Source organism: Ambystoma mexicanum, chromosome 1p, assembly GCF_040938575.1.
Source record: "Ambystoma mexicanum isolate Mex_15411 chromosome 1p, UKY_AmexF1_1, whole genome shotgun sequence".
NCBI lineage: Eukaryota > Metazoa > Chordata > Amphibia > Caudata > Ambystomatidae > Ambystoma > Ambystoma mexicanum.
The window spans coordinates 233,200,105-233,223,026 of NC_090921.1; the positions used below are offsets into that span (position 1 = coordinate 233,200,105).

The 22,922-nt window shown below is 49.8% G+C and overlaps 16 non-coding genes and 4 pseudogenes across 16 annotated transcripts; all 20 read left to right on the forward strand.

Moving 5' to 3' along the window:
* Positions 1-30: 30 nt before the first annotated feature.
* LOC138458933 (U2 spliceosomal RNA) lies at positions 31-221 on the forward strand. Its single transcript, XR_011262505.1, has one exon. It is a non-coding gene; the product is annotated as a U2 spliceosomal RNA (small nuclear RNA).
* A 623-nt stretch (positions 222-844) lies between these two features.
* LOC138459715 (U2 spliceosomal RNA) lies at positions 845-1,035 on the forward strand. The gene has a single exon (XR_011262647.1). It is a non-coding gene; the product is annotated as a U2 spliceosomal RNA (small nuclear RNA).
* A 2,746-nt stretch (positions 1,036-3,781) lies between these two features.
* LOC138461150 (U2 spliceosomal RNA) lies at positions 3,782-3,950 on the forward strand (annotated as a pseudogene).
* Positions 3,951-4,573: 623 nt separating this feature from the next.
* Positions 4,574-4,764, forward strand: LOC138459066 (U2 spliceosomal RNA). Its single transcript, XR_011262529.1, has one exon. It is a non-coding gene; the product is annotated as a U2 spliceosomal RNA (small nuclear RNA).
* A 613-nt stretch (positions 4,765-5,377) lies between these two features.
* Positions 5,378-5,568, forward strand: LOC138458944 (U2 spliceosomal RNA). The gene has a single exon (XR_011262507.1). It is a non-coding gene; the product is annotated as a U2 spliceosomal RNA (small nuclear RNA).
* A 2,697-nt stretch (positions 5,569-8,265) lies between these two features.
* On the forward strand, positions 8,266-8,491 carry LOC138460930 (U2 spliceosomal RNA; annotated as a pseudogene).
* A 623-nt stretch (positions 8,492-9,114) lies between these two features.
* On the forward strand, positions 9,115-9,305 carry LOC138459077 (U2 spliceosomal RNA). Its single transcript, XR_011262531.1, has one exon. It is a non-coding gene; the product is annotated as a U2 spliceosomal RNA (small nuclear RNA).
* Positions 9,306-9,928: 623 nt separating this feature from the next.
* Positions 9,929-10,119, forward strand: LOC138459132 (U2 spliceosomal RNA). Its single transcript, XR_011262542.1, has one exon. It is a non-coding gene; the product is annotated as a U2 spliceosomal RNA (small nuclear RNA).
* A 614-nt stretch (positions 10,120-10,733) lies between these two features.
* On the forward strand, positions 10,734-10,924 carry LOC138458955 (U2 spliceosomal RNA). The gene has a single exon (XR_011262509.1). It is a non-coding gene; the product is annotated as a U2 spliceosomal RNA (small nuclear RNA).
* Positions 10,925-11,547: 623 nt separating this feature from the next.
* On the forward strand, positions 11,548-11,738 carry LOC138459143 (U2 spliceosomal RNA). Its single transcript, XR_011262543.1, has one exon. It is a non-coding gene; the product is annotated as a U2 spliceosomal RNA (small nuclear RNA).
* A 613-nt stretch (positions 11,739-12,351) lies between these two features.
* Positions 12,352-12,542, forward strand: LOC138458967 (U2 spliceosomal RNA). The gene has a single exon (XR_011262511.1). It is a non-coding gene; the product is annotated as a U2 spliceosomal RNA (small nuclear RNA).
* Positions 12,543-13,165: 623 nt separating this feature from the next.
* LOC138458978 (U2 spliceosomal RNA) lies at positions 13,166-13,356 on the forward strand. The gene has a single exon (XR_011262513.1). It is a non-coding gene; the product is annotated as a U2 spliceosomal RNA (small nuclear RNA).
* Positions 13,357-13,979: 623 nt separating this feature from the next.
* Positions 13,980-14,170, forward strand: LOC138459154 (U2 spliceosomal RNA). Its single transcript, XR_011262545.1, has one exon. It is a non-coding gene; the product is annotated as a U2 spliceosomal RNA (small nuclear RNA).
* A 613-nt stretch (positions 14,171-14,783) lies between these two features.
* Positions 14,784-14,974, forward strand: LOC138459165 (U2 spliceosomal RNA). The gene has a single exon (XR_011262547.1). It is a non-coding gene; the product is annotated as a U2 spliceosomal RNA (small nuclear RNA).
* A 613-nt stretch (positions 14,975-15,587) lies between these two features.
* On the forward strand, positions 15,588-15,778 carry LOC138458989 (U2 spliceosomal RNA). The gene has a single exon (XR_011262515.1). It is a non-coding gene; the product is annotated as a U2 spliceosomal RNA (small nuclear RNA).
* Positions 15,779-16,401: 623 nt separating this feature from the next.
* On the forward strand, positions 16,402-16,592 carry LOC138459000 (U2 spliceosomal RNA). Its single transcript, XR_011262518.1, has one exon. It is a non-coding gene; the product is annotated as a U2 spliceosomal RNA (small nuclear RNA).
* Positions 16,593-17,215: 623 nt separating this feature from the next.
* LOC138459176 (U2 spliceosomal RNA) lies at positions 17,216-17,406 on the forward strand. Its single transcript, XR_011262550.1, has one exon. It is a non-coding gene; the product is annotated as a U2 spliceosomal RNA (small nuclear RNA).
* A 613-nt stretch (positions 17,407-18,019) lies between these two features.
* LOC138459011 (U2 spliceosomal RNA) lies at positions 18,020-18,210 on the forward strand. The gene has a single exon (XR_011262520.1). It is a non-coding gene; the product is annotated as a U2 spliceosomal RNA (small nuclear RNA).
* Positions 18,211-20,966: 2,756 nt separating this feature from the next.
* On the forward strand, positions 20,967-21,137 carry LOC138460941 (U2 spliceosomal RNA; annotated as a pseudogene).
* A 634-nt stretch (positions 21,138-21,771) lies between these two features.
* On the forward strand, positions 21,772-21,855 carry LOC138461337 (U2 spliceosomal RNA; annotated as a pseudogene).
* The last annotated feature ends 1,067 nt before the right edge of the window (positions 21,856-22,922 follow it).

The following is a 22,922-nucleotide window of genomic DNA, read 5'->3' on the forward strand; positions in this document are numbered from 1 at the left end:
AGCAGTCTTTCAGGCAAAGCTTTTGTGGGCATCGCTTCTCGGCCTTTTGGCTAAGATCAAGTGTAGTATCTGTTCTTATCAGTTTAATATCTGATACGTCCTCTATCTGGGGACCATATATTAAATTGATTTTTGGAACCGGGAGATGGAATGGGAGCTTGCTCTGTCCACTCCACGCATCAACTTGGTATTGCAGTACCTCCAGGACTGGTGCACTTCCCCACTTGGGGAAAACAATGCTGTGAAAAAGAAAGACTGAGCAATTCTTGAAAGAAGAGCACTTTGCAATATTTTTTTGTTTAAATGTGTTTTTTTTTTCCAGTGTTTCGGAAAAGGTGCTGTTGTGTCACGGGAGGAAAAAAAAGTCTGCCCTTTTTGCTTGCTTTTCACAGGAGCTGCAAAGCAAGGCAAAGGAGCCAGCCAGCCAGCCAGCAGCACAAGGAGGAGATGGGGGACACTGTCCTTGCCCTGCCTCACCCCTGAAAGTCCCCGAACGGTCCCGAACGGCCAAGCCTTATCTGAGGGGGACGCACTTGGGGGAGCATCTCCTGGGCAGCTGAGGGTGACTTTCGGCCGCTAGGTGACGGGGCCAGTGCCAGGCCGGGCTGCAGCTTGGCTGGGTGGAGCTCTGCAGCCTGTGTCTGGCCGTCTCGCACCAGGCGCTGTGGGACCCATGGAAATCTTGGGGCGGAGCCATGCAAAATATGCTTACCATACCGCCGGGCATGCTGGTCATGCAAATGCTATTCTTGGCCGAGGAATCTGGGGCTCTGCCGCAGAGCGTTGCTCCGAGTCAGCAGGGGAGCTGCCGAGCAGCAGTCTTTCAGGCAAAGCTTTTGTGGGCATCGCTTCTCGGCCTTTTGGCTAAGATCAAGTGTAGTATCTGTTCTTATCAGTTTAATATCTGATACGTCCTCTATCTGGGGACCATATATCAAATTGATTTTTGGAACCGGGAGATGGAATGGGAGCTTGCTCTGTCCACTCCACGCTTCAACTTGGTATTGCAGTACCTCCAGGACTGGTGCACTTCCCCACTTGGGGAAAACAATGCTGTGAAAAAGAAAGACTGAGCAATCCTTGAAAGAAGAGCACTTTGCAATATTTTTTTGTTTAAATGTGTTTTTTTTTTCCAGTGTTTCGGAAAAGGTGCTGTTGTGTCACGGGAGGAAAAAAAAGTCTGCCCTTTTTGCTTGCTTTTCACAGGAGCTGCAAAGCAAGGCAAAGGAGCCAGCCAGCCAGCCAGCAGCACAAGGAGGAGATGGGGGACACTGTCCTTGCCCTGCCTCACCCCTGAACGGCCCCGAACGGCCAAGCCTTATCTGAGGGGGACGCACTTGGGGGAGCATCTCCTGGGCAGCTGAGGGTGACTTTCGGCCGCTAGGTGACGGGGCCAGTGCCAGGCCGGGCTGCAGCTTGGCTGGGTGGAGCTCTGCAGCCTGTGTCTGGCCGTCTCGCACCAGGCGCTGTGGGACCCATGGAAATCTTGGGGCGGAGCCATGCAAAATATGCTTACCATACCGCCGGGCATGCTGGTCATGCAAATGCTATTCTTGGCCGAGGAATCTGGGGCTCTGCCGCAGAGCGTTGCTCCGAGTCAGCAGGGGAGCTGCCGAGCAGCAGTCTTTCAGGCAAAGCTTTTGTGGGCATCGCTTCTCGGCCTTTTGGCTATGATCAAGTGTCGGCATTCACCTTAGCTGTCTGGCTTGCCCAGTCCAAGGTAGACTCCTTTTACAGCTGGTCTCCCTGACCTTCGGGTCAGGGAGTGGGCTACTGATCATGCCTTGAAGGGCCGGAGAATCTTTCGGGCTGGACGTGTTTTGAGTGGAAGATTTGAAGGGGAACGTATCAGGAGTCCCCCCCAGCATGGCTGAAGCATCGCGTGTTCTACCGCCGGCGACGCAGCTGAGATATTCGATTCGGATTGCTGTCCAAAAGGATTTCCAAGAAGTAAAGGATTTCGACTATGTTGTTAATAAGGTACTTTTTGAGGCTTTACAAATAGACAGAGACAAAATTTATTGTATGCAAGAGCATAGGAACGCTTGCATGTATGATATTACTTTTGTAGACGAAGTCTCTTCCTTGAGTGCGTATGAAGTGTACAAAATGGAAAAGAAGAACAATAATATTTTGGAAGGTGTTTTGGTGGAGCTTTGTTTCGTCCGACAAACTGTTCCATTAATTGTGCATATGTACAATCCATTCGTGTCAGTAGAGAAAATTACTAATTGGTTATTGCATTATTGTGAAGAAGTGAAAGGAGGTCAAATGCAAAGGAACAAATTTGGATATTTTAACGGTGATCGGAGATTTGTTGTAGTGTTAAAAAAACATCCAGAAGGCATTGGAGGTTTATGTCACCCCCCGGGGGTGTTTAAGATTTTGGAACAGAATGGGTATCTGTATTACCCCAACCAGCCGGTGTTCTGTAGGTTTTGTCGACAGTTTGGACACACAAAACGAGATTGCCCGAAAGATAAATGTTGGAATTGTGGTAAATCGAACCATAAATTGATGGAATGTGATCAGACACTACTGTGTACTGTTTGTAATACGGAGGGACATGTTGCAGTGACATGCCCGACGACTAGGCGTACATATGCACAAGCTACTAGTGAAGGTGGTTTTTTCAGAGGGGATCGTGCAGTTGTGATGAATCCGATTAACACATTGGAAGATTTAAGGAAGGAAGAGAAGTTGGTTGAAAATGTGGATATAGTACGAGTGGAAGATGTGGAAAACATTGTAGCAGTAGATGAAGAAGAACTTGAAAAGGGAATAGATGAAGATGAAATTGTTCAAGCAGCCAGTGGAAGTGAAGTGGCAGATGAAAAGGGGGCTGAGAAGAAAAGTGGAATGAAAGTTGCTCAAGTAGTCGGTGGAAAGTATGAGGAACAGTTTTCTTGGATGTATGGAGAAATATTACCGAATAGTGAAATTAGGGAAAAATTGGAAAGATTTCCAGAGTTTTTTTATTATGGAAAAGCTTTGTCTTCTGAGCGGGAGGAATTGATTTTGAACGGTTATATAAAACATCGGATTGACAAGAAAGAAAAAGACTGTGATTTCCAACAGCATCGACATGATTTCAGATTATATCGGGATTATCAACGGAAGTGTTTTCAGTTGATGGATGCCAGGGAGTTGGAGAGTAAAATAAATGCTTTAAATCCTGTGATGGGGTTAGTTCGGCTGGACAGGATTTAGTGGTGCTCCCGTCTTTGACACCACACGTCAAGAATCTTTTGGAAAGGGAAAGAGTGGTTGTTCAACAAGTTGATTTGCAAGTACGTACTGCCGTTCAGGGAGTGAAAACGTCGAATAAGTATGGGGTTTTACAATCTGGGTCGGATAGTGAAAAGGATGAGGAGGTGGAGAATCAGTTGTTACAGAAGGGGATTGAGCGAAAGTCAAGAAGGCGGAAATCTGATCGGAGTCGGTCAGCCATTAGAGATGGGAAAGCATCTTTTAAATAAGTTCTGAAATGGGGAAAGAAGATAAGAGAAGAAAAGAGAAAATTCTGTTGAGCAAAATTTGTATTTTTATGTGGCAGCAGAAAAATTGGAGACTTTTAATATCCTAGATTTTGGTTTTTTGAACCTCTGAAATAGAGGAGAAGAGAATAAATTATAAATGTAGTTATACGTTTTTTTTTTGATTGGCCTTTTTTGATTTGACATTTTTTGATTTGGTCTATTTTTCTTTTTTCCTGATTTTCAAAAAATTGGAGGTTTGGGACGGTTAAAGGGGTGATGAGGAGACCGAAAAAAAAAAAAAAAAAAAAGAAAAAAAAATCTGTTCTTATCAGTTTAATATCTGATACGTCCTCTATCTGGGGACCATATATTAAATTGATTTTTGGAACCGGGAGATGGAATGGGAGCTTGCTCTGTCCACTCCACGCATCAACTTGGTATTGCAGTACCTCCAGGACTGGTGCACTTCCCCACTTGGGGAAAACAATGCTGTGAAAAAGAAAGACTGAGCAATTCTTGAAAGAAGAGCACTTTGCAATATTTTTTTGTTTAAATGTGTTTTTTTTTTCCAGTGTTTCGGAAAAGGTGCTGTTGTGTCACGGGAGGAAAAAAAAGTCTGCCCTTTTTGCTTGCTTTTCACAGGAGCTGCAAAGCAAGGCAAAGGAGCCAGCCAGCCAGCCAGCAGCACAAGGAGGAGATGGGGGACACTGTCCTTGCCCTGCCTCACCCCTGAAAGTCCCCGAACGGCCCCGAACGGCCAAGCCTTATCTGAGGGGGACGCACTTGGGGGAGCATCTCCTGGGCAGCTGAGGGTGACTTTCGGCCGCTAGGTGACGGGGCCAGTGCCAGGCCGGGCTGCAGCTTGGCTGGGTGGAGCTCTGCAGCCTGTGTCTGGCCGTCTCGCACCAGGCGCTGTGGGACCCATGGAAATCTTGGGGCGGAGCCATGCAAAATATGCTTACCATACCGCCGGGCATGCTGGTCATGCAAATGCTATTCTTGGCCGAGGAATCTGGGGCTCTGCCGCAGAGCGTTGCTCCGAGTCAGCAGGGGAGCTGCCGAGCAGCAGTCTTTCAGGCAAAGCTTTTGTGGGCATCGCTTCTCGGCCTTTTGGCTAAGATCAAGTGTAGTATCTGTTCTTATCAGTTTAATATCTGATACGTCCTCTATCTGGGGACCATATATTAAATTGATTTTTGGAACCGGGAGGTGGAATGGGAGCTTGCTCTGTCCACTCCACGCATCAACTTGGTATTGCAGTACCTCCAGGACTGGTGCACTTCCCCACTTGGGGAAAACAATGCTGTGAAAAAGAAAGACTGAGCAATTCTTGAAAGAAGAGCACTTTGCAATATTTTTTTGTTTAAATGTGTTTTTTTTTTCCAGTGTTTCGGAAAAGGTGCTGTTGTGTCACGGGAGGAAAAAAAAGTCTGCCCTTTTTGCTTGCTTTTCACAGGAGCTGCAAAGCAAGGCAAAGGAGCCAGCCAGCCAGCCAGCAGCACAAGGAGGAGATGGGGGACACTGTCCTTGCCCTGCCTCACCCCTGAACGGCCCCGAACGGCCAAGCCTTATCTGAGGGGGACGCACTTGGGGGAGCATCTCCTGGGCAGCTGAGGGTGACTTTCGGCCGCTAGGTGACGGGGCCAGTGCCAGGCCGGGCTGCAGCTTGGCTGGGTGGAGCTCTGCAGCCTGTGTCTGGCCGTCTCGCACCAGGCGCTGTGGGACCCATGGAAATCTTGGGGCGGAGCCATGCAAAATATGCTTACCATACCGCCGGGCATGCTGGTCATGCAAATGCTATTCTTGGCCGAGGAATCTGGGGCTCTGCCGCAGAGCGTTGCTCCGAGTCAGCAGGGGAGCTGCCGAGCAGCAGTCTTTCAGGCAAAGCTTTTGTGGGCATCGCTTCTCGGCCTTTTGGCTAAGATCAAGTGTAGTATCTGTTCTTATCAGTTTAATATCTGATACGTCCTCTATCTGGGGACCATATATTAAATTGATTTTTGGAACCGGGAGATGGAATGGGAGCTTGCTCTGTCCACTCCACGCATCAACTTGGTATTGCAGTACCTCCAGGACTGGTGCACTTCCCCACTTGGGGAAAACAATGCTGTGAAAAAGAAAGACTGAGCAATTCTTGAAAGAAGAGCACTTTGCAATATTTTTTTGTTTAAATGTGTTTTTTTTTTCCAGTGTTTCGGAAAAGGTGCTGTTGTGTCACGGGAGGAAAAAAAAGTCTGCCCTTTTTGCTTGCTTTTCACAGGAGCTGCAAAGCAAGGCAAAGGAGCCAGCCAGCCAGCCAGCAGCACAAGGAGGAGATGGGGGACACTGTCCTTGCCCTGCCTCACCCCTGAAAGTCCCCGAACGGCCCCGAACGGCCAAGCCTTATCTGAGGGGGACGCACTTGGGGGAGCATCTCCTGGGCAGCTGAGGGTGACTTTCGGCCGCTAGGTGACGGGGCCAGTGCCAGGCCGGGCTGCAGCTTGGCTGGGTGGAGCTCTGCAGCCTGTGTCTGGCCGTCTCGCACCAGGCGCTGTGGGACCCATGGAAATCTTGGGGCGGAGCCATGCAAAATATGCTTACCATACCGCCGGGCATGCTGGTCATGCAAATGCTATTCTTGGCCGAGGAATCTGGGGCTCTGCCGCAGAGCGTTGCTCCGAGTCAGCAGGGGAGCTGCCGAGCAGCAGTCTTTCAGGCAAAGCTTTTGTGGGCATCGCTTCTCGGCCTTTTGGCTATGATCAAGTGTCGGCATTCACCTTAGCTGTCTGGCTTGCCCAGTCCAAGGTAGACTCCTTTTACAGCTGGTCTCCCTGACCTTCGGGTCAGGGAGTGGGCTACTGATCATGCCTTGAAGGGCCGGAGAATCTTTCGGGCTGGACGTGTTTTGAGTGGAAGATTTGAAGGGGAACGTATCAGGAGTCCCCCCCAGCATGGCTGAAGCATCGCGTGTTCTACCGCCGGCGACGCAGCTGAGATATTCGATTCGGATTGCTGTCCAAAAGGATTTCCAAGAAGTAAAGGATTTCGACTATGTTGTTAATAAGGTACTTTTTGAGGCTTTACAAATAGACAGAGACAAAATTTATTGTATGCAAGAGCATAGGAACGCTTGCATGTATGATATTACTTTTGTAGACGAAGTCTCTTCCTTGAGTGCGTATGAAGTGTACAAAATGGAAAAGAAGAACAATAATATTTTGGAAGGTGTTTTGGTGGAGCTTTGTTTCGTCCGACAAACTGTTCCATTAATTGTGCATATGTACAATCCATTCGTGTCAGTAGAGAAAATTACTAATTGGTTATTGCATTATTGTGAAGAAGTGAAAGGAGGTCAAATGCAAAGGAACAAATTTGGATATTTTAACGGTGATCGGAGATTTGTTGTAGTGTTAAAAAAACATCCAGAAGGCATTGGAGGTTTATGTCACCCCCCGGGGGTGTTTAAGATTTTGGAACAGAATGGGTATCTGTATTACCCCAACCAGCCGGTGTTCTGTAGGTTTTGTCGACAGTTTGGACACACAAAACGAGATTGCCCGAAAGATAAATGTTGGAATTGTGGTAAATCGAACCATAAATTGATGGAATGTGATCAGACACTACTGTGTACTGTTTGTAATACGGAGGGACATGTTGCAGTGACATGCCCGACGACTAGGCGTACATATGCACAAGCTACTAGTGAAGGTGGTTTTTTCAGAGGGGATCGTGCAGTTGTGATGAATCCGATTAACACATTGGAAGATTTAAGGAAGGAAGAGAAGTTGGTTGAAAATGTGGATATAGTACGAGTGGAAGATGTGGAAAACATTGTAGCAGTAGATGAAGAAGAACTTGAAAAGGGAATAGATGAAGATGAAATTGTTCAAGCAGCCAGTGGAAGTGAAGTGGCAGATGAAAAGGGGGCTGAGAAGAAAAGTGGAATGAAAGTTGCTCAAGTAGTCGGTGGAAAGTATGAGGAACAGTTTTCTTGGATGTATGGAGAAATATTACCGAATAGTGAAATTAGGGAAAAATTGGAAAGATTTCCAGAGTTTTTTTATTATGGAAAAGCTTTGTCTTCTGAGCGGGAGGAATTGATTTTGAACGGTTATATAAAACATCGGATTGACAAGAAAGAAAAAGACTGTGATTTCCAACAGCATCGACATGATTTCAGATTATATCGGGATTATCAACGGAAGTGTTTTCAGTTGATGGATGCCAGGGAGTTGGAGAGTAAAATAAATGCTTTAAATCCTGTGATGGGGTTAGTTCGGCTGGACAGGATTTAGTGGTGCTCCCGTCTTTGACACCACACGTCAAGAATCTTTTGGAAAGGGAAAGAGTGGTTGTTCAACAAGTTGATTTGCAAGTACGTACTGCCGTTCAGGGAGTGAAAACGTCGAATAAGTATGGGGTTTTACAATCTGGGTCGGATAGTGAAAAGGATGAGGAGGTGGAGAATCAGTTGTTACAGAAGGGGATTGAGCGAAAGTCAAGAAGGCGGAAATCTGATCGGAGTCGGTCAGCCATTAGAGATGGGAAAGCATCTTTTAAATAAGTTCTGAAATGGGGAAAGAAGATAAGAGAAGAAAAGAGAAAATTCTGTTGAGCAAAATTTGTATTTTTATGTGGCAGCAGAAAAATTGGAGACTTTTAATATCCTAGATTTTGGTTTTTTGAACCTCTGAAATAGAGGAGAAGAGAATAAATTATAAATGTAGTTATACGTTTTTTTTTTGATTGGCCTTTTTTGATTTGACATTTTTTGATTTGGTCTATTTTTCTTTTTTCCTGATTTTCAAAAAATTGGAGGTTTGGGACGGTTAAAGGGGTGATGAGGAGACCGAAAAAAAAAAAAAAAAAAAAAAAAAAAATCTGTTCTTATCAGTTTAATATCTGATACGTCCTCTATCTGGGGACCATATATTAAATTGATTTTTGGAACCGGGAGATGGAATGGGAGCTTGCTCTGTCCACTCCACGCATCAACTTGGTATTGCAGTACCTCCAGGACTGGTGCACTTCCCCACTTGGGGAAAACAATGCTGTGAAAAAGAAAGACTGAGCAATTCTTGAAAGAAGAGCACTTTGCAATATGTTTTTGTTTAAATGTGTTTTTTTTTTCCAGTGTTTCGGAAAAGGTGCTGTTGTGTCACGGGAGGAAAAAAAAGTCTGCCCTTTTTGCTTGCTTTTCACAGGAGCTGCAAAGCAAGGCAAAGGAGCCAGCCAGCCAGCCAGCAGCACAAGGAGGAGATGGGGGACACTGTCCTTGCCCTGCCTCACCCCTGAAAGTCCCCGAACGGCCCCGAACGGCCAAGCCTTATCTGAGGGGGACGCACTTGGGGGAGCATCTCCTGGGCAGCTGAGGGTGACTTTCGGCCGCTAGGTGACGGGGCCAGTGCCAGGCCGGGCTGCAGCTTGGCTGGGTGGAGCTCTGCAGCCTGTGTCTGGCCGTCTCGCACCAGGCGCTGTGGGACCCATGGAAATCTTGGGTTGGAGCCATGCAAAATATGCTTACCATACCGCCGGGCATGCTGGTCATGCAAATGCTATTCTTGGCCGAGGAATCTGGGGCTCTGCCGCAGAGCGTTGCTCCGAGTCAGCAGGGGAGCTGCCGAGCAGCAGTCTTTCAGGCAAAGCTTTTGTGGGCATCGCTTCTCGGCCTTTTGGCTAAGATCAAGTGTAGTATCTGTTCTTATCAGTTTAATATCTGATACGTCCTCTATCTGGGGACCATATATTAAATTGATTTTTGGAACCGGGAGGTGGAATGGGAGCTTGCTCTGTCCACTCCACGCATCAACTTGGTATTGCAGTACCTCCAGGACTGGTGCACTTCCCCACTTGGGGAAAACAATGCTGTGAAAAAGAAAGACTGAGCAATTCTTGAAAGAAGAGCACTTTGCAATATTTTTTTGTTTAAATGTGTTTTTTTTTTCCAGTGTTTCGGAAAAGGTGCTGTTGTGTCACGGGAGGAAAAAAAAGTCTGCCCTTTTTGCTTGCTTTTCACAGGAGCTGCAAAGCAAGGCAAAGGAGCCAGCCAGCCAGCCAGCAGCACAAGGAGGAGATGGGGGACACTGTCCTTGCCCTGCCTCACCCCTGAAAGTCCCCGAACGGCCCCGAACGGCCAAGCCTTATCTGAGGGGGACGCACTTGGGGGAGCATCTCCTGGGCAGCTGAGGGTGACTTTCGGCCGCTAGGTGACGGGGCCAGTGCCAGGCCGGGCTGCAGCTTGGCTGGGTGGAGCTCTGCAGCCTGTGTCTGGCCGTCTCGCACCAGGCGCTGTGGGACCCATGGAAATCTTGGGGCGGAGCCATGCAAAATATGCTTACCATACCGCCGGGCATGCTGGTCATGCAAATGCTATTCTTGGCCGAGGAATCTGGGGCTCTGCCGCAGAGCGTTGCTCCGAGTCAGCAGGGGAGCTGCCGAGCAGCAGTCTTTCAGGCAAAGCTTTTGTGGGCATCGCTTCTCGGCCTTTTGGCTAAGATCAAGTGTAGTATCTGTTCTTATCAGTTTAATATCTGATACGTCCTCTATCTGGGGACCATATATTAAATTGATTTTTGGAACCGGGAGATGGAATGGGAGCTTGCTCTGTCCACTCCACGCTTCAACTTGGTATTGCAGTACCTCCAGGACTGGTGCACTTCCCCACTTGGGGAAAACAATGCTGTGAAAAAGAAAGACTGAGCAATCCTTGAAAGAAGAGCACTTTGCAATATTTTTTTGTTTAAATGTGTTTTTTTTTTTCCAGTGTTTCGGAAAAGGTGCTGTTGTGTCACGGGAGAAAAAAAAAGTCTGCCCTTTTTGCTTGCTTTTCACAGGAGCTGCAAAGCAAGGCAAAGGAGCCAGCCAGCCAGCCAGCAGCACAAGGAGGAGATGGGGGACACTGTCCTTGCCCTGCCTCACCCCTGAACGGCCCCGAACGGCCAAGCCTTATCTGAGGGGGACGCACTTGGGGGAGCATCTCCTGGGCAGCTGAGGGTGACTTTCGGCCGCTAGGTGACGGGGCCAGTGCCAGGCCGGGCTGCAGCTTGGCTGGGTGGAGCTCTGCAGCCTGTGTCTGGCCGTCTCGCACCAGGCGCTGTGGGACCCATGGAAATCTTGGGGCGGAGCCATGCAAAATATGCTTACCATACCGCCGGGCATGCTGGTCATGCAAATGCTATTCTTGGCCGAGGAATCTGGGGCTCTGCCGCAGAGCGTTGCTCCGAGTCAGCAGGGGAGCTGCCGAGCAGCAGTCTTTCAGGCAAAGCTTTTGTGGGCATCGCTTCTCGGCCTTTTGGCTAAGATCAAGTGTAGTATCTGTTCTTATCAGTTTAATATCTGATACGTCCTCTATCTGGGGACCATATATTAAATTGATTTTTGGAACCGGGAGATGGAATGGGAGCTTGCTCTGTCCACTCCACGCATCAACTTGGTATTGCAGTACCTCCAGGACTGGTGCACTTCCCCACTTGGGGAAAACAATGCTGTGAAAAAGAAAGACTGAGCAATTCTTGAAAGAAGAGCACTTTGCAATATTTTTTTGTTTAAATGTGTTTTTTTTTTCCAGTGTTTCGGAAAAGGTGCTGTTGTGTCACGGGAGGAAAAAAAAGTCTGCCCTTTTTGCTTGCTTTTCACAGGAGCTGCAAAGCAAGGCAAAGGAGCCAGCCAGCCAGCCAGCAGCACAAGGAGGAGATGGGGGACACTGTCCTTGCCCTGCCTCACCCCTGAAAGTCCCCGAACGGCCCCGAACGGCCAAGCCTTATCTGAGGGGGACGCACTTGGGGGAGCATCTCCTGGGCAGCTGAGGGTGACTTTCGGCCGCTAGGTGACGGGGCCAGTGCCAGGCCGGGCTGCAGCTTGGCTGGGTGGAGCTCTGCAGCCTGTGTCTGGCCGTCTCGCACCAGGCGCTGTGGGACCCATGGAAATCTTGGGGCGGAGCCATGCAAAATATGCTTACCATACCGCCGGGCATGCTGGTCATGCAAATGCTATTCTTGGCCGAGGAATCTGGGGCTCTGCCGCAGAGCGTTGCTCCGAGTCAGCAGGGGAGCTGCCGAGCAGCAGTCTTTCAGGCAAAGCTTTTGTGGGCATCGCTTCTCGGCCTTTTGGCTAAGATCAAGTGTAGTATCTGTTCTTATCAGTTTAATATCTGATACGTCCTCTATCTGGGGACCATATATTAAATTGATTTTTGGAACCGGGAGATGGAATGGGAGCTTGCTCTGTCCACTCCACGCTTCAACTTGGTATTGCAGTACCTCCAGGACTGGTGCACTTCCCCACTTGGGGAAAACAATGCTGTGAAAAAGAAAGACTGAGCAATCCTTGAAAGAAGAGCACTTTGCAATATTTTTTTGTTTAAATGTGTTTTTTTTTTCCAGTGTTTCGGAAAAGGTGCTGTTGTGTCACGGGAGGAAAAAAAAGTCTGCCCTTTTTGCTTGCTTTTCACAGGAGCTGCAAAGCAAGGCAAAGGAGCCAGCCAGCCAGCCAGCAGCACAAGGAGGAGATGGGGGACACTGTCCTTGCCCTGCCTCACCCCTGAACGGCCCCGAACGGCCAAGCCTTATCTGAGGGGGACGCACTTGGGGGAGCATCTCCTGGGCAGCTGAGGGTGACTTTCGGCCGCTAGGTGACGGGGCCAGTGCCAGGCCGGGCTGCAGCTTGGCTGGGTGGAGCTCTGCAGCCTGTGTCTGGCCGTCTCGCACCAGGCGCTGTGGGACCCATGGAAATCTTGGGGCGGAGCCATGCAAAATATGCTTACCATACCGCCGGGCATGCTGGTCATGCAAATGCTATTCTTGGCCGAGGAATCTGGGGCTCTGCCGCAGAGCGTTGCTCCGAGTCAGCAGGGGAGCTGCCGAGCAGCAGTCTTTCAGGCAAAGCTTTTGTGGGCATCGCTTCTCGGCCTTTTGGCTAAGATCAAGTGTAGTATCTGTTCTTATCAGTTTAATATCTGATACGTCCTCTATCTGGGGACCATATATTAAATTGATTTTTGGAACCGGGAGATGGAATGGGAGCTTGCTCTGTCCACTCCACGCATCAACTTGGTATTGCAGTACCTCCAGGACTGGTGCACTTCCCCACTTGGGGAAAACAATGCTGTGAAAAAGAAAGACTGAGCAATTCTTGAAAGAAGAGCACTTTGCAATATTTTTTTGTTTAAATGTGTTTTTTTTTTCCAGTGTTTCGGAAAAGGTGCTGTTGTGTCACGGGAGGAAAAAAAAGTCTGCCCTTTTTGCTTGCTTTTCACAGGAGCTGCAAAGCAAGGCAAAGGAGCCAGCCAGCCAGCCAGCAGCACAAGGAGGAGATGGGGGACACTGTCCTTGCCCTGCCTCACCCCTGAAAGGCCCCGAACGGCCCCGAACGGCCAAGCCTTATCTGAGGGGGACGCACTTGGGGGAGCATCTCCTGGGCAGCTGAGGGTGACTTTCGGCCGCTAGGTGACGGGGCCAGTGCCAGGCCGGGCTGCAGCTTGGCTGGGTGGAGCTCTGCAGCCTGTGTCTGGCCGTCTCGCACCAGGCGCTGTGGGACCCATGGAAATCTTGGGGCGGAGCCATGCAAAATATGCTTACCATACCGCCGGGCATGCTGGTCATGCAAATGCTATTCTTGGCCGAGGAATCTGGGGCTCTGCCGCAGAGCGTTGCTCCGAGTCAGCAGGGGAGCTGCCGAGCAGCAGTCTTTCAGGCAAAGCTTTTGTGGGCATCGCTTCTCGGCCTTTTGGCTAAGATCAAGTGTAGTATCTGTTCTTATCAGTTTAATATCTGATACGTCCTCTATCTGGGGACCATATATTAAATTGATTTTTGGAACCGGGAGATGGAATGGGAGCTTGCTCTGTCCACTCCACGCATCAACTTGGTATTGCAGTACCTCCAGGACTGGTGCACTTCCCCACTTGGGGAAAACAATGCTGTGAAAAAGAAAGACTGAGCAATTCTTGAAAGAAGAGCACTTTGCAATATTTTTTTGTTTAAATGTGTTTTTTTTTTCCAGTGTTTCGGAAAAGGTGCTGTTGTGTCACGGGAGGAAAAAAAAGTCTGCCCTTTTTGCTTGCTTTTCACAGGAGCTGCAAAGCAAGGCAAAGGAGCCAGCCAGCCAGCCAGCAGCACAAGGAGGAGATGGGGGACACTGTCCTTGCCCTGCCTCACCCCTGAAAGTCCCCGAACGGCCCCGAACGGCCAAGCCTTATCTGAGGGGGACGCACTTGGGGGAGCATCTCCTGGGCAGCTGAGGGTGACTTTCGGCCGCTAGGTGACGGGGCCAGTGCCAGGCCGGGCTGCAGCTTGGCTGGGTGGAGCTCTGCAGCCTGTGTCTGGCCGTCTCGCACCAGGCGCTGTGGGACCCATGGAAATCTTGGGGCGGAGCCATGCAAAATATGCTTACCATACCGCCGGGCATGCTGGTCATGCAAATGCTATTCTTGGCCGAGGAATCTGGGGCTCTGCCGCAGAGCGTTGCTCCGAGTCAGCAGGGGAGCTGCCGAGCAGCAGTCTTTCAGGCAAAGCTTTTGTGGGCATCGCTTCTCGGCCTTTTGGCTAAGATCAAGTGTAGTATCTGTTCTTATCAGTTTAATATCTGATACGTCCTCTATCTGGGGACCATATATTAAATTGATTTTTGGAACCGGGAGATGGAATGGGAGCTTGCTCTGTCCACTCCACGCTTCAACTTGGTATTGCAGTACCTCCAGGACTGGTGCACTTCCCCACTTGGGGAAAACAATGCTGTGAAAAAGAAAGACTGAGCAATCCTTGAAAGAAGAGCACTTTGCAATATTTTTTTGTTTAAATGTGTTTTTTTTTTCCAGTGTTTCGGAAAAGGTGCTGTTGTGTCACGGGAGGAAAAAAAAGTCTGCCCTTTTTGCTTGCTTTTCACAGGAGCTGCAAAGCAAGGCAAAGGAGCCAGCCAGCCAGCCAGCAGCACAAGGAGGAGATGGGGGACACTGTCCTTGCCCTGCCTCACCCCTGAACGGCCCCGAACGGCCAAGCCTTATCTGAGGGGGACGCACTTGGGGGAGCATCTCCTGGGCAGCTGAGGGTGACTTTCGGCCGCTAGGTGACGGGGCCAGTGCCAGGCCGGGCTGCAGCTTGGCTGGGTGGAGCTCTGCAGCCTGTGTCTGGCCGTCTCGCACCAGGCGCTGTGGGACCCATGGAAATCTTGGGGCGGAGCCATGCAAAATATGCTTACCATACCGCCGGGCATGCTGGTCATGCAAATGCTATTCTTGGCCGAGGAATCTGGGGCTCTGCCGCAGAGCGTTGCTCCGAGTCAGCAGGGGAGCTGCCGAGCAGCAGTCTTTCAGGCAAAGCTTTTGTGGGCATCGCTTCTCGGCCTTTTGGCTAAGATCAAGTGTAGTATCTGTTCTTATCAGTTTAATATCTGATACGTCCTCTATCTGGGGACCATATATTAAATTGATTTTTGGAACCGGGAGATGGAATGGGAGCTTGCTCTGTCCACTCCACGCTTCAACTTGGTATTGCAGTACCTCCAGGACTGGTGCACTTCCCCACTTGGGGAAAACAATGCTGTGAAAAAGAAAGACTGAGCAATCCTTGAAAGAAGAGCACTTTGCAATATTTTTTTGTTTAAATGTGTTTTTTTTTTCCAGTGTTTCGGAAAAGGTGCTGTTGTGTCACGGGAGGAAAAAAAAGTCTGCCCTTTTTGCTTGCTTTTCACAGGAGCTGCAAAGCAAGGCAAAGGAGCCAGCCAGCCAGCCAGCAGCACAAGGAGGAGATGGGGGACACTGTCCTTGCCCTGCCTCACCCCTGAACGGCCCCGAACGGCCAAGCCTTATCTGAGGGGGACGCACTTGGGGGAGCATCTCCTGGGCAGCTGAGGGTGACTTTCGGCCGCTAGGTGACGGGGCCAGTGCCAGGCCGGGCTGCAGCTTGGCTGGGTGGAGCTCTGCAGCCTGTGTCTGGCCGTCTCGCACCAGGCGCTGTGGGACCCATGGAAATCTTGGGGCGGAGCCATGCAAAATATGCTTACCATACCGCCGGGCATGCTGGTCATGCAAATGCTATTCTTGGCCGAGGAATCTGGGGCTCTGCCGCAGAGCGTTGCTCCGAGTCAGCAGGGGAGCTGCCGAGCAGCAGTCTTTCAGGCAAAGCTTTTGTGGGCATCGCTTCTCGGCCTTTTGGCTAAGATCAAGTGTAGTATCTGTTCTTATCAGTTTAATATCTGATACGTCCTCTATCTGGGGACCATATATTAAATTGATTTTTGGAACCGGGAGATGGAATGGGAGCTTGCTCTGTCCACTCCACGCATCAACTTGGTATTGCAGTACCTCCAGGACTGGTGCACTTCCCCACTTGGGGAAAACAATGCTGTGAAAAAGAAAGACTGAGCAATTCTTGAAAGAAGAGCACTTTGCAATATTTTTTTGTTTAAATGTGTTTTTTTTTTCCAGTGTTTCGGAAAAGGTGCTGTTGTGTCACGGGAGGAAAAAAAAGTCTGCCCTTTTTGCTTGCTTTTCACAGGAGCTGCAAAGCAAGGCAAAGGAGCCAGCCAGCCAGCCAGCAGCACAAGGAGGAGATGGGGGACACTGTCCTTGCCCTGCCTCACCCCTGAAAGGCCCCGAACGGCCCCGAACGGCCAAGCCTTATCTGAGGGGGACGCACTTGGGGGAGCATCTCCTGGGCAGCTGAGGGTGACTTTCGGCCGCTAGGTGACGGGGCCAGTGCCAGGCCGGGCTGCAGCTTGGCTGGGTGGAGCTCTGCAGCCTGTGTCTGGCCGTCTCGCACCAGGCGCTGTGGGACCCATGGAAATCTTGGGGCGGAGCCATGCAAAATATGCTTACCATACCGCCGGGCATGCTGGTCATGCAAATGCTATTCTTGGCCGAGGAATCTGGGGCTCTGCCGCAGAGCGTTGCTCCGAGTCAGCAGGGGAGCTGCCGAGCAGCAGTCTTTCAGGCAAAGCTTTTGTGGGCATCGCTTCTCGGCCTTTTGGCTAAGATCAAGTGTAGTATCTGTTCTTATCAGTTTAATATCTGATACGTCCTCTATCTGGGGACCATATATTAAATTGATTTTTGGAACCGGGAGATGGAATGGGAGCTTGCTCTGTCCACTCCACGCATCAACTTGGTATTGCAGTACCTCCAGGACTGGTGCACTTCCCCACTTGGGGAAAACAATGCTGTGAAAAAGAAAGACTGAGCAATTCTTGAAAGAAGAGCACTTTGCAATATTTTTTTGTTTAAATGTGTTTTTTTTTTCCAGTGTTTCGGAAAAGGTGCTGTTGTGTCACGGGAGGAAAAAAAAGTCTGCCCTTTTTGCTTGCTTTTCACAGGAGCTGCAAAGCAAGGCAAAGGAGCCAGCCAGCCAGCCAGCAGCACAAGGAGGAGATGGGGGACACTGTCCTTGCCCTGCCTCACCCCTGAAAGTCCCCGAACGGCCCCGAACGGCCAAGCCTTATCTGAGGGGGACGCACTTGGGGGAGCATCTCCTGGGCAGCTGAGGGTGACTTTCGGCCGCTAGGTGACGGGGCCAGTGCCAGGCCGGGCTGCAGCTTGGCTGGGTGGAGCTCTGCAGCCTGTGTCTGGCCGTCTCGCACCAGGCGCTGTGGGACCCATGGAAATCTTGGGGCGGAGCCATGCAAAATATGCTTACCATACCGCCGGGCATGCTGGTCATGCAAATGCTATTCTTGGCCGAGGAATCTGGGGCTCTGCCGCAGAGCGTTGCTCCGAGTCAGCAGGGGAGCTGCCGAGCAGCAGTCTTTCAGGCAAAGCTTTTGTGGGCATCGCTTCTCGGCCTTTTGGCTAAGATCAAGTGTAGTATCTGTTCTTATCAGTTTAATATCTGATACGTCCTCTATCTGGGGACCATATATTAAATTGATTTTTGGAACCGGGAGATGGAATGGGAGCTTGCTCTGTCCACTCCACGCTTCAACTTGGTATTGCAGTACCTCCAGGACTGGTGCACTTCCCCACTTGGGGAAAACAATGCTGTGAAAAAGAAAGACTGAGCAATCCTTGAAAGAAGAGCACTTTGCAATATTTTTTTGTTTAAATGTGTTTTTTTTTTCCAGTGTTTCGGAAAAGGTGCTGTTGTGTCACGGGAGGAAAAAAAAGTCTGCCCTTTTTGCTTGCTTTTCACAGGAGCTGCAAAGCAAGGCAAAGGAGCCAGCCAGCCAGCCAGCAGCACAAGGAGGAGATGGGGGACACTGTCCTTGCCCTGCCTCACCCCTGAACGGCCCCGAACGGCCAAGCCTTATCTGAGGGGGACGCACTTGGGGGAGCATCTCCTGGGCAGCTGAGGGTGACTTTCGGCCGCTAGGTGACGGGGCCAGTGCCAGGCCGGGCTGCAGCTTGGCTGGGTGGAGCTCTGCAGCCTGTGTCTGGCCGTCTCGCACCAGGCGCTGTGGGACCCATGGAAATCTTGGGGCGGAGCCATGCAAAATATGCTTACCATACCGCCGGGCATGCTGGTCATGCAAATGCTATTCTTGGCCGAGGAATCTGGGGCTCTGCCGCAGAGCGTTGCTCCGAGTCAGCAGGGGAGCTGCCGAGCAGCAGTCTTTCAGGCAAAGCTTTTGTGGGCATCGCTTCTCGGCCTTTTGGCTAAGATCAAGTGTAGTATCTGTTCTTATCAGTTTAATATCTGATACGTCCTCTATCTGGGGACCATATATTAAATTGATTTTTGGAACCGGGAGATGGAATGGGAGCTTGCTCTGTCCACTCCACGCATCAACTTGGTATTGCAGTACCTCCAGGACTGGTGCACTTCCCCACTTGGGGAAAACAATGCTGTGAAAAAGAAAGACTGAGCAATTCTTGAAAGAAGAGCACTTTGCAATATTTTTTTGTTTAAATGTGTTTTTTTTTTCCAGTGTTTCGGAAAAGGTGCTGTTGTGTCACGGGAGGAAAAAAAAGTCTGCCCTTTTTGCTTGCTTTTCACAGGAGCTGCAAAGCAAGGCAAAGGAGCCAGCCAGCCAGCCAGCAGCACAAGGAGGAGATGGGGGACACTGTCCTTGCCCTGCCTCACCCCTGAAAGGCCCCGAACGGCCCCGAACGGCCAAGCCTTATCTGAGGGGGACGCACTTGGGGGAGCATCTCCTGGGCAGCTGAGGGTGACTTTCGGCCGCTAGGTGACGGGGCCAGTGCCAGGCCGGGCTGCAGCTTGGCTGGGTGGAGCTCTGCAGCCTGTGTCTGGCCGTCTCGCACCAGGCGCTGTGGGACCCATGGAAATCTTGGGGCGGAGCCATGCAAAATATGCTTACCATACCGCCGGGCATGCTGGTCATGCAAATGCTATTCTTGGCCGAGGAATCTGGGGCTCTGCCGCAGAGCGTTGCTCCGAGTCAGCAGGGGAGCTGCCGAGCAGCAGTCTTTCAGGCAAAGCTTTTGTGGGCATCGCTTCTCGGCCTTTTGGCTATGATCAAGTGTCGGCATTCACCTTAGCTGTCTGGCTTGCCCAGTCCAAGGTAGACTCCTTTTACAGCTGGTCTCCCTGACCTTCGGGTCAGGGAGTGGGCTACTGATCATGCCTTGAAGGGCCGGAGAATCTTTCGGGCTGGACGTGTTTTGAGTGGAAGATTTGAAGGGGAACGTATCAGGAGTCCCCCCCAGCATGGCTGAAGCATCGCGTGTTCTACCGCCGGCGACGCAGCTGAGATATTCGATTCGGATTGCTGTCCAAAAGGATTTCCAAGAAGTAAAGGATTTCGACTATGTTGTTAATAAGGTACTTTTTGAGGCTTTACAAATAGACAGAGACAAAATTTATTGTATGCAAGAGCATAGGAACGCTTGCATGTATGATATTACTTTTGTAGACGAAGTCTCTTCCTTGAGTGCGTATGAAGTGTACAAAATGGAAAAGAAGAACAATAATATTTTGGAAGGTGTTTTGGTGGAGCTTTGTTTCGTCCGACAAACTGTTCCATTAATTGTGCATATGTACAATCCATTCGTGTCAGTAGAGAAAATTACTAATTGGTTATTGCATTATTGTGAAGAAGTGAAAGGAGGTCAAATGCAAAGGAACAAATTTGGATATTTTAACGGTGATCGGAGATTTGTTGTAGTGTTAAAAAAACATCCAGAAGGCATTGGAGGTTTATGTCACCCCCCGGGGGTGTTTAAGATTTTGGAACAGAATGGGTATCTGTATTACCCCAACCAGCCGGTGTTCTGTAGGTTTTGTCGACAGTTTGGACACACAAAACGAGATTGCCCGAAAGATAAATGTTGGAATTGTGGTAAATCGAACCATAAATTGATGGAATGTGATCAGACACTACTGTGTACTGTTTGTAATACGGAGGGACATGTTGCAGTGACATGCCCGACGACTAGGCGTACATATGCACAAGCTACTAGTGAAGGTGGTTTTTTCAGAGGGGATCGTGCAGTTGTGATGAATCCGATTAACACATTGGAAGATTTAAGGAAGGAAGAGAAGTTGGTTGAAAATGTGGATATAGTACGAGTGGAAGATGTGGAAAACATTGTAGCAGTAGATGAAGAAGAACTTGAAAAGGGAATAGATGAAGATGAAATTGTTCAAGCAGCCAGTGGAAGTGAAGTGGCAGATGAAAAGGGGGCTGAGAAGAAAAGTGGAATGAAAGTTGCTCAAGTAGTCGGTGGAAAGTATGAGGAACAGTTTTCTTGGATGTATGGAGAAATATTACCGAATAGTGAAATTAGGGAAAAATTGGAAAGATTTCCAGAGTTTTTTTATTATGGAAAAGCTTTGTCTTCTGAGCGGGAGGAATTGATTTTGAACGGTTATATAAAACATCGGATTGACAAGAAAGAAAAAGACTGTGATTTCCAACAGCATCGACATGATTTCAGATTATATCGGGATTATCAACGGAAGTGTTTTCAGTTGATGGATGCCAGGGAGTTGGAGAGTAAAATAAATGCTTTAAATCCTGTGATAGGGGTTAGTTCGGCTGGACAGGATTTAGTGGTGCTCCCGTCTTTGACACCACACGTCAAGAATCTTTTGGAAAGGGAAAGAGTGGTTGTTCAACAAGTTGATTTGCAAGTACGTACTGCCGTTCAGGGAGTGAAAACGTCGAATAAGTATGGGGTTTTACAATCTGGGTCGGATAGTGAAAAGGATGAGGAGGTGGAGAATCAGTTGTTACAGAAGGGGATTGAGCGAAAGTCAAGAAGGCGGAAATCTGATCGGAGTCGGTCAGCCATTAGAGATGGGAAAGCATCTTTTAAATAAGTTCTGAAATGGGGAAAGAAGATAAGAGAAGAAAAGAGAAAATTCTGTTGAGCAAAATTTGTATTTTTATGTGGCAGCAGAAAAATTGGAGACTTTTAATATCCTAGATTTTGGTTTTTTGAACCTCTGAAATAGAGGAGAAGAGAATAAATTATAAATGTAGTTATACGTTTTTTTTTTGATTGGCCTTTTTTGATTTGACATTTTTTGATTTGGTCTATTTTTCTTTTTTCCTGATTTTCAAAAAATTGGAGGTTTGGGACGGTTAAAGGGGTGATGAGGAGACCGAAAAAAAAAAAAAAAAAAAAAAAAAAAAAAATCTGTTCTTATCAGTTTAATATCTGATACGTCCTCTATCTGGGGACCATATATTAAATTGATTTTTGGAACCGGGAGATGGAATGGGAGCTTGCTCTGTCCACTCCACGCATCAACTTGGTATTGCAGTACCTCCAGGACTGGTGCACTTCCCCACTTGGGGAAAACAATGCTGTGAAAAAGAAAGACTGAGCAATTCTTGAAAGAAGAGCACTTGGCAATATTTTTTTGTTTAAATGTGTTTTTTTTTTCCAGTGTTTCGGAAAAGGTGCTGTTGTGTCACGGGAGGAAAAAAAAGTCTGCCCTTTTTGCTTGCTTTTCACAGGAGCTGCAAAGCAAGGCAAAGGAGCCAGCCAGCCAGCCAGCCAGCCAGCCAGCAGCACAAGGAGGAGATGGGGGACACTGTCCTTGCCCTGCCTCACCCCTGAAACCCCTGAAAGGCCCCGAACGGCCAAGCCTTATCTGAGGGGGACGCACTTGGGGGAGCATCTCCTGGGCAGCTGAGGGTGACTTTCGGCCGCTAGGTGACGGGGCCAGTGCCAGGCCGGGCTGCAGCTTGGCTGGGTGGAGCTCTGCAGCCTGTGTCTGGCCGTCTCGCACCAGGCGCTGTGGGACCCATGGAAATCTTGGGGCGGAGCCATGCAAAATATGCTTACCATACCGCCGGGCATGCTGGTCATGCAAATGCTATTCTTGGCCGAGGAATCTGGGGCTCTGCCGCAGAGCGTTGCTCCGAGTCAGCAGGGGAGCTGCCGAGCAGCAGTCTTTCAGGCAAAGCTTTTGTGGGCATCGCTTCTCGGCCTTTTGGCTAAGATCAAGTGTAGTAGCTGTTCTCTGCCCTTCCCCATCAGACCGGTCCACATGAAAATCCTGGGTGTGTGGTTCGGCTACGAGGGGGCCGCGAAAAGGTCATGGGACGAGCGTGTGGCGAAAGCCAAACAAAAACTAGGGCTATGGAGCCTGCGGAGGCTGACCATAGAGGGGAAGACGCTGGCTCTGGCGAACAACGTGCTCCCGGTCCTACAGTACCTTGCACAGGTCTGGCCGGTGCCGAAGTCCACCGCAAAAACCATCACGAGGATGGTCTTCTACTTCATCTGGAACTCCAAGATGGCTAGGGTGAAGAGAGCAACCATGATCAAGACACACGACAAAGGCGGGAAGGGGGTGCCGGACATCCCCACCATGCTGAGAGGCTTCTTCACCTGCAACTGCGTGAGGCTCACGCTGAGGAGCAGTGATGAAAGTCACGTAGGTTTCCTGATGGCCCGCTTCTTCCTACTCCCGGTATGGCGGAGGCTGGGATGGGTGGTGTGAGACGACAGGATCCCATACAACTGGACGGCCCCCTGGTACTACGCTGAGGCGGAGCGTTTTGTACGAGAATTCCAGCTGGAGGCAGCGGCGCCGGACTAGTGGAAGAATGGGGCCATCCACAAAAGCATTCGTGACAGGGACGTTTGCGAGCAGATCAGGACCCTATCATCAGAGGCCGCAGAGCGCGTATGGGGCAATGTGGCATCGAAACGGCTCACGAACAAGCACAAAGACGTAGCCTGGATGGCCATCCAGGGAGGTCTACCGGTGCGAGCGTTCATGCACGCCAGGGGTCTCAACCGCTTCAAAAACTGCCCCCGGGGCTGCATGGCGGACGAGACAGAGTACCACCTCCTCTGGGATTGCCCCTACGCACGCAACTTGATGCGGGACTTGGCCACGGAACTAGGGGGCAAGATCCCGTCAGCAAACATCAATGCCGACGCATTGATGTACGGTTTGTTCCCGGGGACCCACACACAGGAAGACACCCAGGCCTGCTGGAGAATCCTGTGCTGCGTAAAAGATGTGCTCCTATTTTCCGGAAACCGCCTGGTGGTAGGGAAGAAAGAGACGACGACGGAATCCTGCCGCCGGATGATCCACAGCCTCCTGAGAGACT